General features: G+C 40.1%; 1 pseudogene across 1 annotated transcript in view; it reads right to left on the reverse strand.

Moving 5' to 3' along the window:
- The window catches only part of LOC148864487 (ATP-dependent zinc metalloprotease FTSH 11, chloroplastic/mitochondrial-like), a 97,956-nt pseudogene extending 85,795 nt beyond the window's left edge, over positions 1-12,161 (reverse strand). The window contains exons 1-2 of the transcript XR_016109574.1: positions 11,821-12,161; positions 11,100-11,253 (exon numbers count right to left, since the gene is read on the reverse strand). The product of XR_016109574.1 is annotated as an ATP-dependent zinc metalloprotease FTSH 11, chloroplastic/mitochondrial-like (transcript). The remainder of the gene's footprint in view (positions 1-11,099; positions 11,254-11,820) is intronic.
- Positions 12,162-14,009: the final 1,848 nt, after the last annotated feature.

Below are 14,009 nucleotides of genomic sequence, written 5' to 3' on the forward strand. Positions count from 1 at the left end.
TACATTCTCGACAACCAAGTTGGTTTCTCCGTGTCATCCTCAGAGTCACATAGTAAGTCAAATAAGAGTTAAATTTTGTTGTGACACAGTCGTTTAGGTCATGTTTCTTTCAAAGTAATAAAATGTTTGTTCCCACTTTTATTTATGTCATGTTCAGTGTCAGAGTTCATGTGTCAAACATGTCAGTTAAGTAAACAATGTAGAACAACCTTTCATTCAAGCAATAAAAGATCAAAATGTTCCTTTCCATGTTGTGTATTCTAATGTATGGGGGCCTACAAATGTAATCTCTGAGGGTAGATATAAGTATTTTATTACATTGATTGATTATTACTCTCGCTATACATGGGTAATCCCTATGCATAGCAGAGACGAGGTTCCAAAGATAGTGAAAGACTTCCAAAGGATGGTGTTTACATAGTTCCATGTTGAAATACAGATATTCCAATCCGATAATGCGAAGGAATACTTCCATGGGGAGCCAAATGAGTTCTTCGCCTCCCATGGGTCTATTCATAGAAGCTCATGCGCCAGAACACAACAGCAAAATGGGGTTGTAGAAAGAAAAACAGACACCTCCTTGAGGTAGCCTGCGGGATGATGTTACACATGAATGTCCAAAAAAGATTTTGGGTGGATGCTATACTTACAGCTACGTATGTCATCAACCGCATGCCCTCCAGATTATTGAGTTACATGGCCCCTCATCAGTTATTGTACCCTCAGTCACCTTTATTTTCCATCCCCATGAGAGTCTTTGGTTGTCGGGCCTTTGTCCATGATTTGCCTCCATCCATAGGTAAGTTAGACCCTTGGTCCATTCCTTGTCTTCCTGAGGTACTCATCATCTCAAAAGGGGTATCAGTGTTTTGACCCAGTTAGTCATAAATATTTTGTCTATGGATGTGTCCTTCTTTGAGTCCGAGCCATTCTTCCCTCCTCCTCAGGGGGAGAGCCGTAGAGTGGAAGAGGAGAAACAGGTTCAGGTGTCTCTTCCTTCTATTCCGGACCTCACTCCCTTCTGTGTCTTCCAACGTATTCGTCGGAGAGATTAGCAGTGTGATAGAAATGGGAGCAACCAAACACTGAGCAAATGACATCATCAGAATCCCAGGAGGTAAGTCCAACCCCTAACCCTACTCCTACTATGGACGACCTAGACATCCCTATTGCTCAACGAAAGGGAGTCAGGTCTTGCACTACCAAACACCCCATTACCCACTTTGTTTCCTATGACCACATCTCTCCCTCGTACCGAGCCTTCTTATCGGCAGTTGACTACATCCCTGTTCCCAAGAATGTTGCAGAAGCCTTAAAATACCCTGAATGGATAGATGCCATGAAGGAGGAGACTGATGCCCTCCACAAAAATCATACTTGGGAATTGGTGGATCCTCTAGAAGGGAAAGAACCCGTGGGGTGCAAATGAGTGTTCATAGTTAAGCACAAGGCATATGGAATAGTTGAAATGTACAAAGCAAGACTAGTAGCCAAAGGGTACACACAAGTATATGGAGTTGACTATGATGAGACTTTTGCTCCAGTGGCTAAGATGAACTCGATTAGGGTTCTCCTATCCTTAGCTGCTAACTTTGACTGGGAATTGCATCAACTGGACATAAATAATGCCTTCTTGAATGATGACTTGGAAGAAGAGGTATACATGGTTCAACCTCCTGGATTCTCTACCAAGGAAAGTGAAAACAAAGTGTGCAAGCTACGGAAGTCTCTCTATGGCTTAAAACAGTCTCCCAGAGCCTGGTTTAGTAAGTTTCACATGGCAGTTCAAGAGATGGGGTTCCAACAGTGCCAGTCTGATCATACACTTTTTGTGAAGAGATGTCAGGAGCAGGTTGTCGTATTGATAGTGTATGTAGACGATATCATCATTACAGGGAGTTGGAGTTCAAAGATACAGAAGTTGAAACAATTCCTTGCATCCAAATTTAGAGTGAAAGATCTAGGACTCCTAAAGTATTTCCTTGGGATCGAAGTTGCCCGTTCAAAAAGGGGTATCTTTGTCTCTCAAAGGAAATACACCATTGATCTATTACGGGATACAAGTAAATTAGGTGAATGTATTGGTGAACCTCTGAAAGATGTAAAGCAGTTCCAAAGGTTAGTGGGAAAGCTGATTTATCTATCCATGATCCGTCCAGATATTGCCTATTCAGTTGGAGTTCTGAGCCAGTTTATGCACTCTCCTAAGAAGCCACACATGGAGGCAGCAGAGAGAGTCCTTAGATACCTGAAGAAACATTTAGGAACATGCCTACTATTCAGTAAACACAATCACCTAAAGGTGAAAGTCTTTACAGATGCTGATTGTGCAGGAGTCGTGGATGATAGAAAGTCTACTAGTGGGTATTGCACATTTGTGGGAGGAAATCTGGTTACCTGGAAGAGCAAGAAGCAAAGTGTGGTAGCAAGATCAAGTGCAGAAGCTGAGTATAGAACTATGGCACATGGGGTGGCTGAAGTCATTTGGCTAAAGAACCTCCTAGGTGAGCTTGGAGTTGCTGTTCATAATCCTATGTCTCTTTACTGTGACAACAAGGCTGCAATAAACATCGCCAGCAACCCAGTCCTACATGAGAGGACTAAGCATATTGAGGTGGATAAGCACTTCATAAGAGAGAAATGGAAAAAAGGGAAATTTGTATCCCTTATGTCAACTCCAAGGAACAACTTGCTGATGTCCTCACAAAAGGACTTCCGTGTTCGCAGCACAATGAGCTATGTGACAAGCTGAGCACGATAGACATCTTCAGCCCAACTTGAGGGGGAGTGCTATAAGGCTTAAGTGTTCCTTGTAACTGATGTTAGTGGGGCAGTTTCAGCTACTAGTCCTTTCTTTCTTTCTTTCTTTTCTTATTGTTCTTATCCTAGGATATGTCGCCAGGGGCATACTTGTAATTTTGTCTTTTTTATAAAGATTAATATAAATAGAAGACTGGCGGCTGTCAGTACTGAGTTTGCTTTTCTTTCTATCATCCGTACCTCTCTCTCTCTCTCTCAATCAATCACCACAAGCAACAACATAAAAAAAGTACTTTTGCTTTTAATATTGTTCACACTGATGTATAGCGGCCATATCATATAGCTTCCATGAGAGGATACTGTTACTTTCTCTTGTTTGTGGATGATTGTACACGATATTCTTGGATATATTTGATGAGATCACAAGATAAGGTTCATAACTTGGTAAGACAGTTTCACCAGATGGTTCTCACACAATTTTGAATGAGAACTAAGCATGGTTTCAAATGACGCCAAATGTCGCTAATGTTGCCCGACATATGTCGATGTCGAGGCTCACCGACATGAAAATGGATGGTAATATAAAAAATACATTATTTCGGTCAACATTTCCTATATTTCGGAAATGTCGACCAAATAAGTCCAAATAACAAAAAAAAAATGCAGTTTTTCCTATTATGTCGACTAATGTCGATAAGATATCAACTAATTTCGACAAGATGTTGACTAATGTACATTAATAATATTTCCATTAATAGTTTCTATTTAATATTTCAAACAAAATATTTATAAAAAAGAATTAACAAAATATAAAAACAAAAGAATAAATTAATTACTTTATAACATAAAACATAAAATATTTTTCAAGTAATAAAATATTAACTAGTTAGTATTTTTTAAAATATTTATTAAAATCAGGAAATGCTTATCAAATTTTATAATAAATCATATTCTACATTTAATATAAAAAATCAGAATAAATTTAATAAATTTTATACTAAATCATAATTTATTATAAATTTAGTACTAAAAATCATAATAAATTCATTAAGTTTTATAAGAAATCAAAATTTATCATAATCTTAATACTACAAAAAAGGAGAATCAGTTTATTAAACTTTAATTTTAAAAAAATCAGAATAAATGTATTTCTATTTACTAGTGTGAAATAAATATATTATAATTTATAATAAATCAGAATTAAAAATAAGAAAATATCAAATAACCTTGTAAAAACATCAAAATGCATAATAAATCAGTAAATCGTCATTTACTAATTTGTTATTGATCTTAGTTTTTTAGCTTTATATAATGGTTGGGAATAAGATAATAGTCTAGAAATATGTATTCATGCTTCGTTTATCATTTTACAAAATATCTTTGCATATTTCCACATATTTCATAACACTTCCACAATGTCTCTAATTTTTACAATATTTTCCCTTGACATTTTTGACATTTCCGACATATGTCTTATATTTTGGTAAACGACATTCCCATCAACATTGACATTTTAAACCTTGAAACTAAAGCCTTTAGATAAGATAATGTCAGAGAGTACTTTGAGAATGACCTAACCACGTATTTCTTAGAACATAGTGTAATTCATTAGAGTAGTTGTGCATATACACCGCAACAGAATGGAGTAGTTGAGAGGAAGAATAGACACATTATGGAGGTGGCAAGGAGTCTTATGGTGTGTTCTTCAGTTCCTATGCATTTCTGGAGAGATGTAGTTCTTACAGCCATGCATTTGATTAACCGTGTTCCTTTATGGACTTTGGGGTTTAAGGTGCCATTTAGTCTTCTTTTTCCAGATGGGGAGATATTTCACATACCTCTAAGGATTTTTGGTTAAGTTTCCTTTGTTCACATTCTTGGCCCCATCGCAAGGAATTGGGTCCTAAGGCCAAGAAATGTGTTTTTCTTGGGTATGCTCAGAACCAAAAGGGGTATTGCTGTTATAGCCCAGTGTCGATGAGCAAATTTATGACTATGGATGTTACCATTTTTGAATCCACCTTCTTCTTCTCGAGTGGTTCTCCTCGGGGGGAGAGTTTCGGGAAAGAGAACTTATAATCTGTTCCTCTTCCTGTTTCTTTTGTGCCTCCATCAATTCCATCATCAGTTCAGCCAGCACCTCCATAAGTTTCATTGCCTGAGCCACTACGGGCAGCCTCACAGAAATATCAACGCTGGCAGACGATGGTTGACTCCACACATCCTCAACCCACACCACTCTCTATCAGTCCTTCTGAAACTCCAGATTCAACAAATACAATTCCAGGTATTCTTCTTGAGCCTGTTATGTTTTCTAATGATAATGTTCTTGTACCTAACACCATTGTTGTAGCTAATCCCACTAACCTTGATCTTTCCATTGCACTTCGTAAAGGGAAGAGAAAGTGTGCAGCCCATTGCATTTCACACCATCTTTCCTATAGTGCCTTATCACCCTCCTGCCGTGCTTTCCTTTCTTCCTTGGATTTTGTGTCTATACCCATGAATGTTACTGAGGCTCTCTCCAAACCTAAGTGGGAAATAGCCATGCAAGAAGAGATGGAAGCCGTGGTTAAAAAACAAACTTGGGAAATAGTTGATCTCCCCCCAGACAAGAAGATAGTCAGATGTAGATGGGTATTCACAGTAAAGTATAGGGCCGATGGCAAGATAGAGAGGTACAAGGCAAGGTTGGTAGCAAAAGGGTATACTCAAACCTATAGTGTTGATTATCTGGAAACCTTTGCACCGGTAGTTAAGAAGAGTTTAGTTCATATCCTTTTATCTCTAGCAGCCACCTATCCATGGCCCCTAGTTCATCTTGATATAAAAAATGCTTTCCTTAATGGTGATTTATAGGAGGTATATATGGACATTCCAACAGGCTTTTATGAAAATGTTGGTAAAGGAAAATGTGTGCAAACTTAGAAAAACTCTATATGGCCTGAAATAGTCACCTAGGGCTTGGTTTGACAGGTTCAGAGGGGCACTTAACCTTCACATAGCTCTTTTACAATCCTCAACTTACATCAAATCACAATAGATGGTCTTCTATTTACATATCCAAGCCATCTTAGTGTACTTTACCTTGTTCTGTCACTTTTACAGGCTACTCTTAGATTCCTACAATGTGCCTTTTCTATTCTTGCCACTCATTCATACAAGCATCCTTACCTCCATCAAATTCATTCTAGGGAATATTGTTCTTGAGCACCAACAACTCCATACAACATTATTTGACTTATAGCCTATATAATAAAAATTTTCTTCAGTCTGATTGGTATTAGTTGATCAAACAGCATCCATGTGCTCCCATCCACTCCATCAAATGAACTCTAAGTCCATGGATCTGTTTAATTATGGTATAACTTGTCATTTAAATGAACCTTCTTTTCCAGTGTGAAATACATCAAAATTCTACTTTTTTATTACAACTGTCTAACTTTATTATTTATAAAGCAATAAAGCCCTTTTTTTTGTGAATGAAGCAATAAAGCCCACATACAAGTGCTCTTCTTAGAGATAAGGACTCTTATCTCTACCTGATTTTCCTTTTTTTTTCTCACAATTGTGTGAAATTTGCTCCTTATCCCTTGCTTTGCTAAAGCATCAACCATACCATTCATGGCCCTTGGAACCAACTGAACCCTCACCTCCATATCTCTAGTCAACTACCTGAACTTTTTTACTTCATTACTATAGGACCAAAAAGCAGCCTCTCTTCTCTACAACCACCCTACCACAAATTTTGAGTCTCCTTCAATAATTAGTTTTTCCACATTCGTTTCCCTTGCCCTCTTGTTCACCTTCCATTACAGCCAAACCCTTAAGGAGTCTCCGACTCTAATCGAGCCCAAGAACAAAGCAACAATATGACCTTCCTCATTTATGAAGATTCCCCCCACTCCTGAAGTCCCTAGGTTTCCCTTACTACTTCTATCAAAGTTGAGTTGTAGGAACCATCTTTCTAGTGGCTCCAGCTCCTGTAGACTACATTCTTTTTAGAAGATGTGCATACCACTTCTCTCCACTTCTTAATAATATCATTAGTTGAGAAAGATGAGAAGATCTCCTTCGATTTTACCCAAGGAGGCTGTAATGTACTCAATTATTGCCTCTTGACTCCTTTCCATATCGTTGAAAATTCTCACATTTTTTTCTTCCCATACTATCTAAATGATTTCTATCTTGGTGCTTATCCACATAATTCTTCTCCTCTTCCTAGGCCAGCTAAAGCTCGTGAAAGAGAATAGGCTAGACATATTTGTTAGAATTCAGGTCTGTCTTAGAGTTCGGCCTGATTGAGTTCAGTTATGTAGAAGAAGAAAGAGTGATAGAGAAAGAGAGAAAGAGAGAAAGAGAGAAGAGAGAATTCTGGTTCGAACTGAAAGAGTCAACATAACTTCTCCCAGTCGGCCATTAAATATTTATATTATTATTAAAACATAACTGAAAAAACCTATGTGCCCTTACTTAAGTTAAGAGTACATGTTTCAACACAACATTACAGATCAACAACATCAATCAAGGTATAAAGATAGAAATACCCCTACGCTAACAATATTAAAAGGGAAATTCCACCTGCACCCAAACAAAGAAAGAAACCATTTCCAAATGCAAGTAACAAACAGACAGGAGATTAGTAAGCGATAGCAGGTTTCACCATCTACTTTGTAAAGGACACATCAATGAGGGGATAAATAGCTGGTAGGTCTCCTCCTTTGAAGTAAACCAACAAGTGTTTATTTTCTCATGGAAAACCTCCTAGCTAGAAGCTACAATTCTAGGTAGTATAGGCCTACACCAAACCTCTGGAAAGCGCTGCAAGGGAGGGGGTTGAGTTAGACCCTGGAAAAAAGAAGCACATGAGAAAGAACCGGAGGGGGCAGGAGTCCATACCCATCTATCAAAACTCTAACTTTCATAATTCTGTTATGATTCTATGTTGATTATGTCCCATATTTGCAGTATGCCTCTAAATTTGTTCCATTTGTCTCTAAGCATAACTGCATCTCGTATTGGAGCTCAAATGAGAAATGTGTCACTTTTGAATTGCAAATGCAAAGGACACGGCAATTAGGAGCACATCCAATCACTCTAAGTCACTAGCATAGTGGAAATTAACACTTTCAGATATACCTTTATCACCAAGAGTGAACAATGTCACTTTTGAGTCATCTCTTCAATCTCCCCCTTATGGATCCCCTATACAAAATTTACAATAATAAAAAGAAAGAAATAACCTCCAACTCAGCAATGAGATGCCACAACACAGATCACTCCTCAAGATCTCCTCTCTCACTAAGCCATCAATGGTCGAATTAGCCAATCTTGAAACACAATGGAATGACGGTTAACTATGGATATCAAAGATCTTGCTTATCTAATCAAATAGTACAATCTCAATGGACCTCTTAGTATGTCCCTCATACAACCAGTTATAATAAAAGAGCCTCCTTCAATGACTATCCTATGATAAGCAATAAATACTAAAAACCAAAATCCTTAGAGGAGAGAACAGCCTTGCACTCACTGGGACAACTTTTAGAAACCAATCCATAATATGTTAGAATAATCACATCCATGACCCATGACCATCTTCAAGTACTCCACTGGTTGTAGATATGTCAACTAACATAAAATAGACTAGCAAATCAAGAAGAAAATAAGAAGAAATAGAGAGAACACCAACATTTAACGTGGTTCGGCTTGGTAGCCTACATCCACGGGAAGAGAGGAAAAATATCCACTATGAGAACAAGAGATACAACTCTCTCTCTCTCTTTCTCTCTCTCATACACACACACACGCACAACCCTAATCCCACACAACCACTAGATTAAATAAGCAAAATACCGAATTATATCAAAATTACACATAAGCCCCTTTTCTCCCATAAATACATATAGGTCTCCATAATTTATCAATATTACAAATATACCCCTATAACCTCCAACAATCCAAATACAATATATCTCTCAACACACCCCCTAAACTCAAGGTGGAAAAACCAGGTTGAGTTTGCAAGGATGTTGCAGCAACCTCCATGGAAATAAATTTACTATTGAAGCAGCAGTCATGAACCTTGAGATGTTGAAGGGACCTCAGAAGCAACACTTCACCAATACACCACAAATTATCATGTCACTACACTTTTCTCAAACACCAAGGGAGCTTCACACGTTCACCAGCAATCCACCATTACACCACAAACTACCACATCACTACATTGTTTTCGAATACCATGGGCTTCACACACTCACCAACAAAGTAATCACCACACCACAAACCATCACCAACTCACAAACAGCCACAACTTGAGGCATCAAAGCCCCTTTTCCAACTCACAAAATACTGCAACCTGAGGCATTGATATTTATATTTCATAGTTGTTAACAATACCCTGTTGCTAGTAGTCAACTACCACACAAAGAGATCTCGTAGTAGTCAACTACTACCTCAACTGAACATGAAATAGCAGAAACCCGAACACCTTCACAGCTCACAAAATCACTCATCATACCACTATTAAACTCTTCACAGCATCAATCACTAACCCAGAAATATTTGTCACAGCATTCCCTCATGGATTCGATCCACTAAAGGGATACACACCTCACTGTTTACTTGTCACGATAGTTGTGATGGTCAAAAACCATCACTAATCACGAAGAAAGCAAACTAAAACTGGTCCGATCCCCTGTAGCAGTGAGTATCAACCTTCCACAAAGGAAACCTAGATAGATCGACTATAAGAGGAAACCCTACTAGACCTTCTTCACTTCTCCTACACCAAAAAAATCAGCAGGCCTTGAGAGATTCGTGGGTGAGCATGGAGAAAACACAAATTATAGAACAACCCACTCTGATACCATGTCAACAAACATAAAATAGAATAGCAAATCAAGGAGAAAATAAGAAGAAGAAATGGAGAGAACACCAAGATTTAACATGGTTCAGCTTGGTAACTTACATCCACAGGAGGAAAGGAAAAATATCCACTATGAGAATAAAAGATACAACTCTTTCTTCTCTCTCTCTCTCTCTCTCTCTACACAACCACTAGCTTAAATAAGCAAAAGACCAAATTATACCAAAATTACACATAAGCCCATTTTTTTCTCCCATAAGTACATACAAGTCCCCATAATTTATCAATATTACAATATACCCCTATGACCTCCAACAACCCAAATACAATATATCTCTCAAGAAGATAACCTTTGGTTGCTTTAGGAGCATCCATCAAAAATTCAGCTTGATAGAGTTCTCAAGAGAGGGAGACCTCAATGAGCTCTATGAGGTAAGGATATAACCAGACCACCAAAACCAACTCTCTTAGCATAGCATTAGGGCCTGTTTGGGAGCACTTCTGCGTTGACTGAGCTGCATTGACAGAGCCGAATAGCTTCACCGAAAAATTGATTTTACAGCTTCTATAAGCCTATTTCCAACTTTCTGGGTTTTTACCAAATACAGCTTTATTATGTTCTGGGTTTTCTCAGCTCATGTAATGCCAGAAGTCGCTGCGTGAAAGACATCCCAAACGAGCACTTAGCTGTAATTCCTCTCCAAGGTCTAAAGCCATGGATATCTGTAATGATAACCAAATTAGTCACCCTCAGAAGACCTTTTTATATTCTAGAAAATTTTAGCACCCTTTGTTCTCATATGCTCCAAAATACTTCATACAATAAAATGCTCAAGTCCTATTCTGAATTACATTGCTTCAAGCATGACTACTAACTACAAATTGAGGGGAAATAGATTTAGAGACATCCACAAAAATAGTAAATAACTAAATATGAACTGAGGTTATTTGGGAATTTAAAACAAGAAATAGCAGTGTGCTGACATATTTAGAATTTTGTTGTTGGAAACCTATAATATCGGTTAATGTGATCATTTTTCTTGTGAGTTGTGACTACATATGTATGGCAAGGATTTTTGCTATAGTAGTTGAAAACAAAAGAAAATGAGTTAAGAAGTTCAAAACCAAATGCAGAAAATGGAATTGGAAATCAAGGGAAAAAAGCATTTAAATGCAAACTTTTGAACTCCCAGCCAACTGATGCCAACGTTGATAAAGCAGAGATAAAATGTTATTGACAATGATGAAAGGCAAAATAACCAGATGTTTGGATATTCAAGCAAATGTTACAGTGCATAAGGGGTGATGTGAAGCAACAAGTGAGATCCTACCATCTTTGGCATCTCCATCATATAACCGCACAATGTTGGTCCCAGTTATATGGGGTCTTGGCATTTCCATCATATATGAACTAAAAACGGAACCGAAACAAATTATAAAATCATATTGAAATCTGAGTTAATATTACCAGGGCAGGAAGACTAGAAGGTTTTCCAGAGCCCTCATCTGGAAGGTATTCTCCAATAGCATTGGTAACCACAAGAGCTCGCAGATATTCTGCCACTCCTTTGCTATCTACTGCATGATCCCTTTGTTGGAAACGTCTGATGACAGACTCAGGACTGCCAAAATATAATAAGTTACTAAAGCCACAAACTTTTAAATTTTTAGCATCTGGCAAAAGCAATCCACAAAGTTATACTTGCATGCTAACTTACGATAATCTTAAAATGCAACAGAAACTTTGACATACGGTATACCATCTTAATATTCAAATGATCTTTAGATAATCATCGAAATAATCAACCGGAAACAAGTAGAAAAAAAGGGGAAAAATAAAACAAGCAAGCAATGCACATAGATGAAATGCTAAATTCGTTTTTAACCGTAGAGTTTAGTAGCTAAAGTATAAAGAAAATACGAAGCTTGACGCCATTAAATATATTACTGGGTGCAGCCGACACAACAGACACCAATAAAGAAATCAGAGAACTAAAAACAATGAAACTCAGGATCCTGCTTATGAACTACTGCGAGTCTGCGACTGACATTATAATCGCCCAAGAGTGCTACTATTCTGTTGTGTACATAACATCACGAACTAAAACATGAACCTCCAACATTCTATAAACAATAATTCCTTTTATAAGTGGCAGAACTGATTTTGAGTAAACAGAGTAGCATCCAACCTGTGCTTGTTGAGCTCACCCAACAGAGCGCTCTGCTTTGCAGCATCATTAGGATTGGCATCAGCTTCAGAAATTAGACGTTCCAATCGCTTTTCCTGCCGCCAAAATGGCCACCAATTCAACCACTCTGAGAAGACAAGCCTTTCGAATCCTCTCCTTGCCGAAGCCAGGATTCCAACTAAAAAGACCACTAGCGGAAATCTGTTCTCTGCTCTTCCTTTCGCAACTGAAGTTTCAGATTCAGTCACAACCTCCACTTTAGAACTAACTTCTCTAACTGCGTTAGCATTCGTAACTGAAGCTTCCGACCCCGGTCTCAAATTTTCACTGTCAAGTTCCATAGAAAAGTATTCGTTCAGTAGTTTCGCGAAATACGGACTTAACCGTTACGAGAGAAATTCGAAATCGAATTCGCGCTTTCTGGCAACAATGCACGGTGACGAAGGAAGATTTGGCCCGACTTCATAATTATGCAACACGTGGCAAAGGCAACAGCTCGGCACAACAGCGCACTCAAGGCGTGAGCACTAAAGGGAGGAACCAATGGTCCGAACTCCCTACAAAGAGTCCGAACTATCCCTTAGGCCCCGAGCCAAACACAAAGGGCAATAACTCGAACTGGCCTGCCCCATGACAGTTCGAGACACACCTCTATCCGAACTCAAGACTTCACCTCGCTCACCACTCCAGAACTTCACCTCCAGGATGCCAAACTGGACAGTCGTACCATGCCTGACACCGAGGAAGTTCGTATCCAGGGGCGGCGCACCTGACTAACTTGGGATCTGACGCTTGACAGCTACACTTCAGACGGCCACCTGCCACCACCACCTGCCACCGCCATCTCCAGTTATAGAGAAGGCTCCGACAAGGAGCAGTGGCGGTTCTGTCCTAGCAGAGGGGATGACACCCGGACTGGCAAAGCACAGAAGTAATCATACCCGACCTGATAGAAGCCTCGGAGTGAGTGCACGAAGTGGTTATAAAAAGCTTCCTACCCCCCAAGAACAAGGTATGAGAACTTTGCACCATCTGGTTTTATCTTACTTTCAAGAGAATACTAACTTGAGCTTCGGAGCAATCTCACTGGGTTCCTCCCCGGAGATTCCTCGTCTTCTCTGTTTCAGGCTCCCCGTTGCTCCAGTCGGAGGCAAGGTCGTTGATAGCTAAGACCAGTCGGATTGCGCACCATCAATTGGCGCCATCTGTGGGAACACTTCTAAAAGCCTCCCTCTAAAGCTCTCAGAACCTCCTCTTCTTCCAAAAACTCCAACACCCATGGCTTCTTCCAGTAATGCCGGACGTGGCACAGAGACGAACACCACCGGGGAACAACTCCAAGTCCCCGTGGTGTGCATCGGACAATTCACCATCCCCCTTCCGGTGGATGGGATCACCAGCCTGAATGCGCCACAAGCAGTGGCACCCGTAAACCTTCCTGCCCTGAACATCCCTCTTCCACTCCCTATCGAAACAACTTTTGTTGAACCAACTGTTGTCCCCCTGGCGACCCGCCAGAACCAATTCGACGACCTGATCCAATGCATGCGGACAATGCAAGCCCAAATGCAATAGTTCCAGCAAAATCAACTCCAGCAGCACCAAGTACTACACCATCTCTCTCAACATCACTATCAGCAGCAGTTCCCTCAACTACCCCTAAACCAGTCACTGCTTCCACCTCGGCACCCTGCTCCGAAGCCGGTTAAGGCCTCCCCTCAGGGTGGACACCCTCACCGAGGAGAAGCCTCCCAACTCCAGAACCCCCCTAATAGCCAGGCCTCATCCCCAGGCCGAAGGGAAAGGAAAATCACCCCCGCCTCACAGATCGCAGGTGGGTCGGGAACCTCGCCCGCAAAGTCAGCACCTCGGCGCTCCAAGCCTGAGTTCCCGCTCATGGAGAACCGGTTCAGCGCCCTAGTAACAGACTACCAACATTCCGAGCCCATTGAGCTCGGCAACACAGAGGCCAGCAGCACCAGTACTAGGCCCACTCAACAACGAAGTTGCCGAACTGCCACCCGTGTCCTGCCCGAGCTCAGAGGTAAGGAAGAGACGAGCTCGGATGAGGTAAAAGTTGCCCCAATTCTCTCAGTTCCTTCCCCCCTCGCATCAGAACTCCTGGCAGTCCTCATGCCTAGAGACTTCAAGCTCCCACCTTTGGACAAGTATGATGGGTCATTTGACCC

The sequence above is a fragment of the Nelumbo lutea genome, chromosome 3, assembly GCF_056320005.1.
Source record: "Nelumbo lutea isolate HS-2025 chromosome 3, American lotus-T2T, whole genome shotgun sequence".
NCBI classification, from domain to species: domain Eukaryota; kingdom Viridiplantae; phylum Streptophyta; class Magnoliopsida; order Proteales; family Nelumbonaceae; genus Nelumbo; species Nelumbo lutea.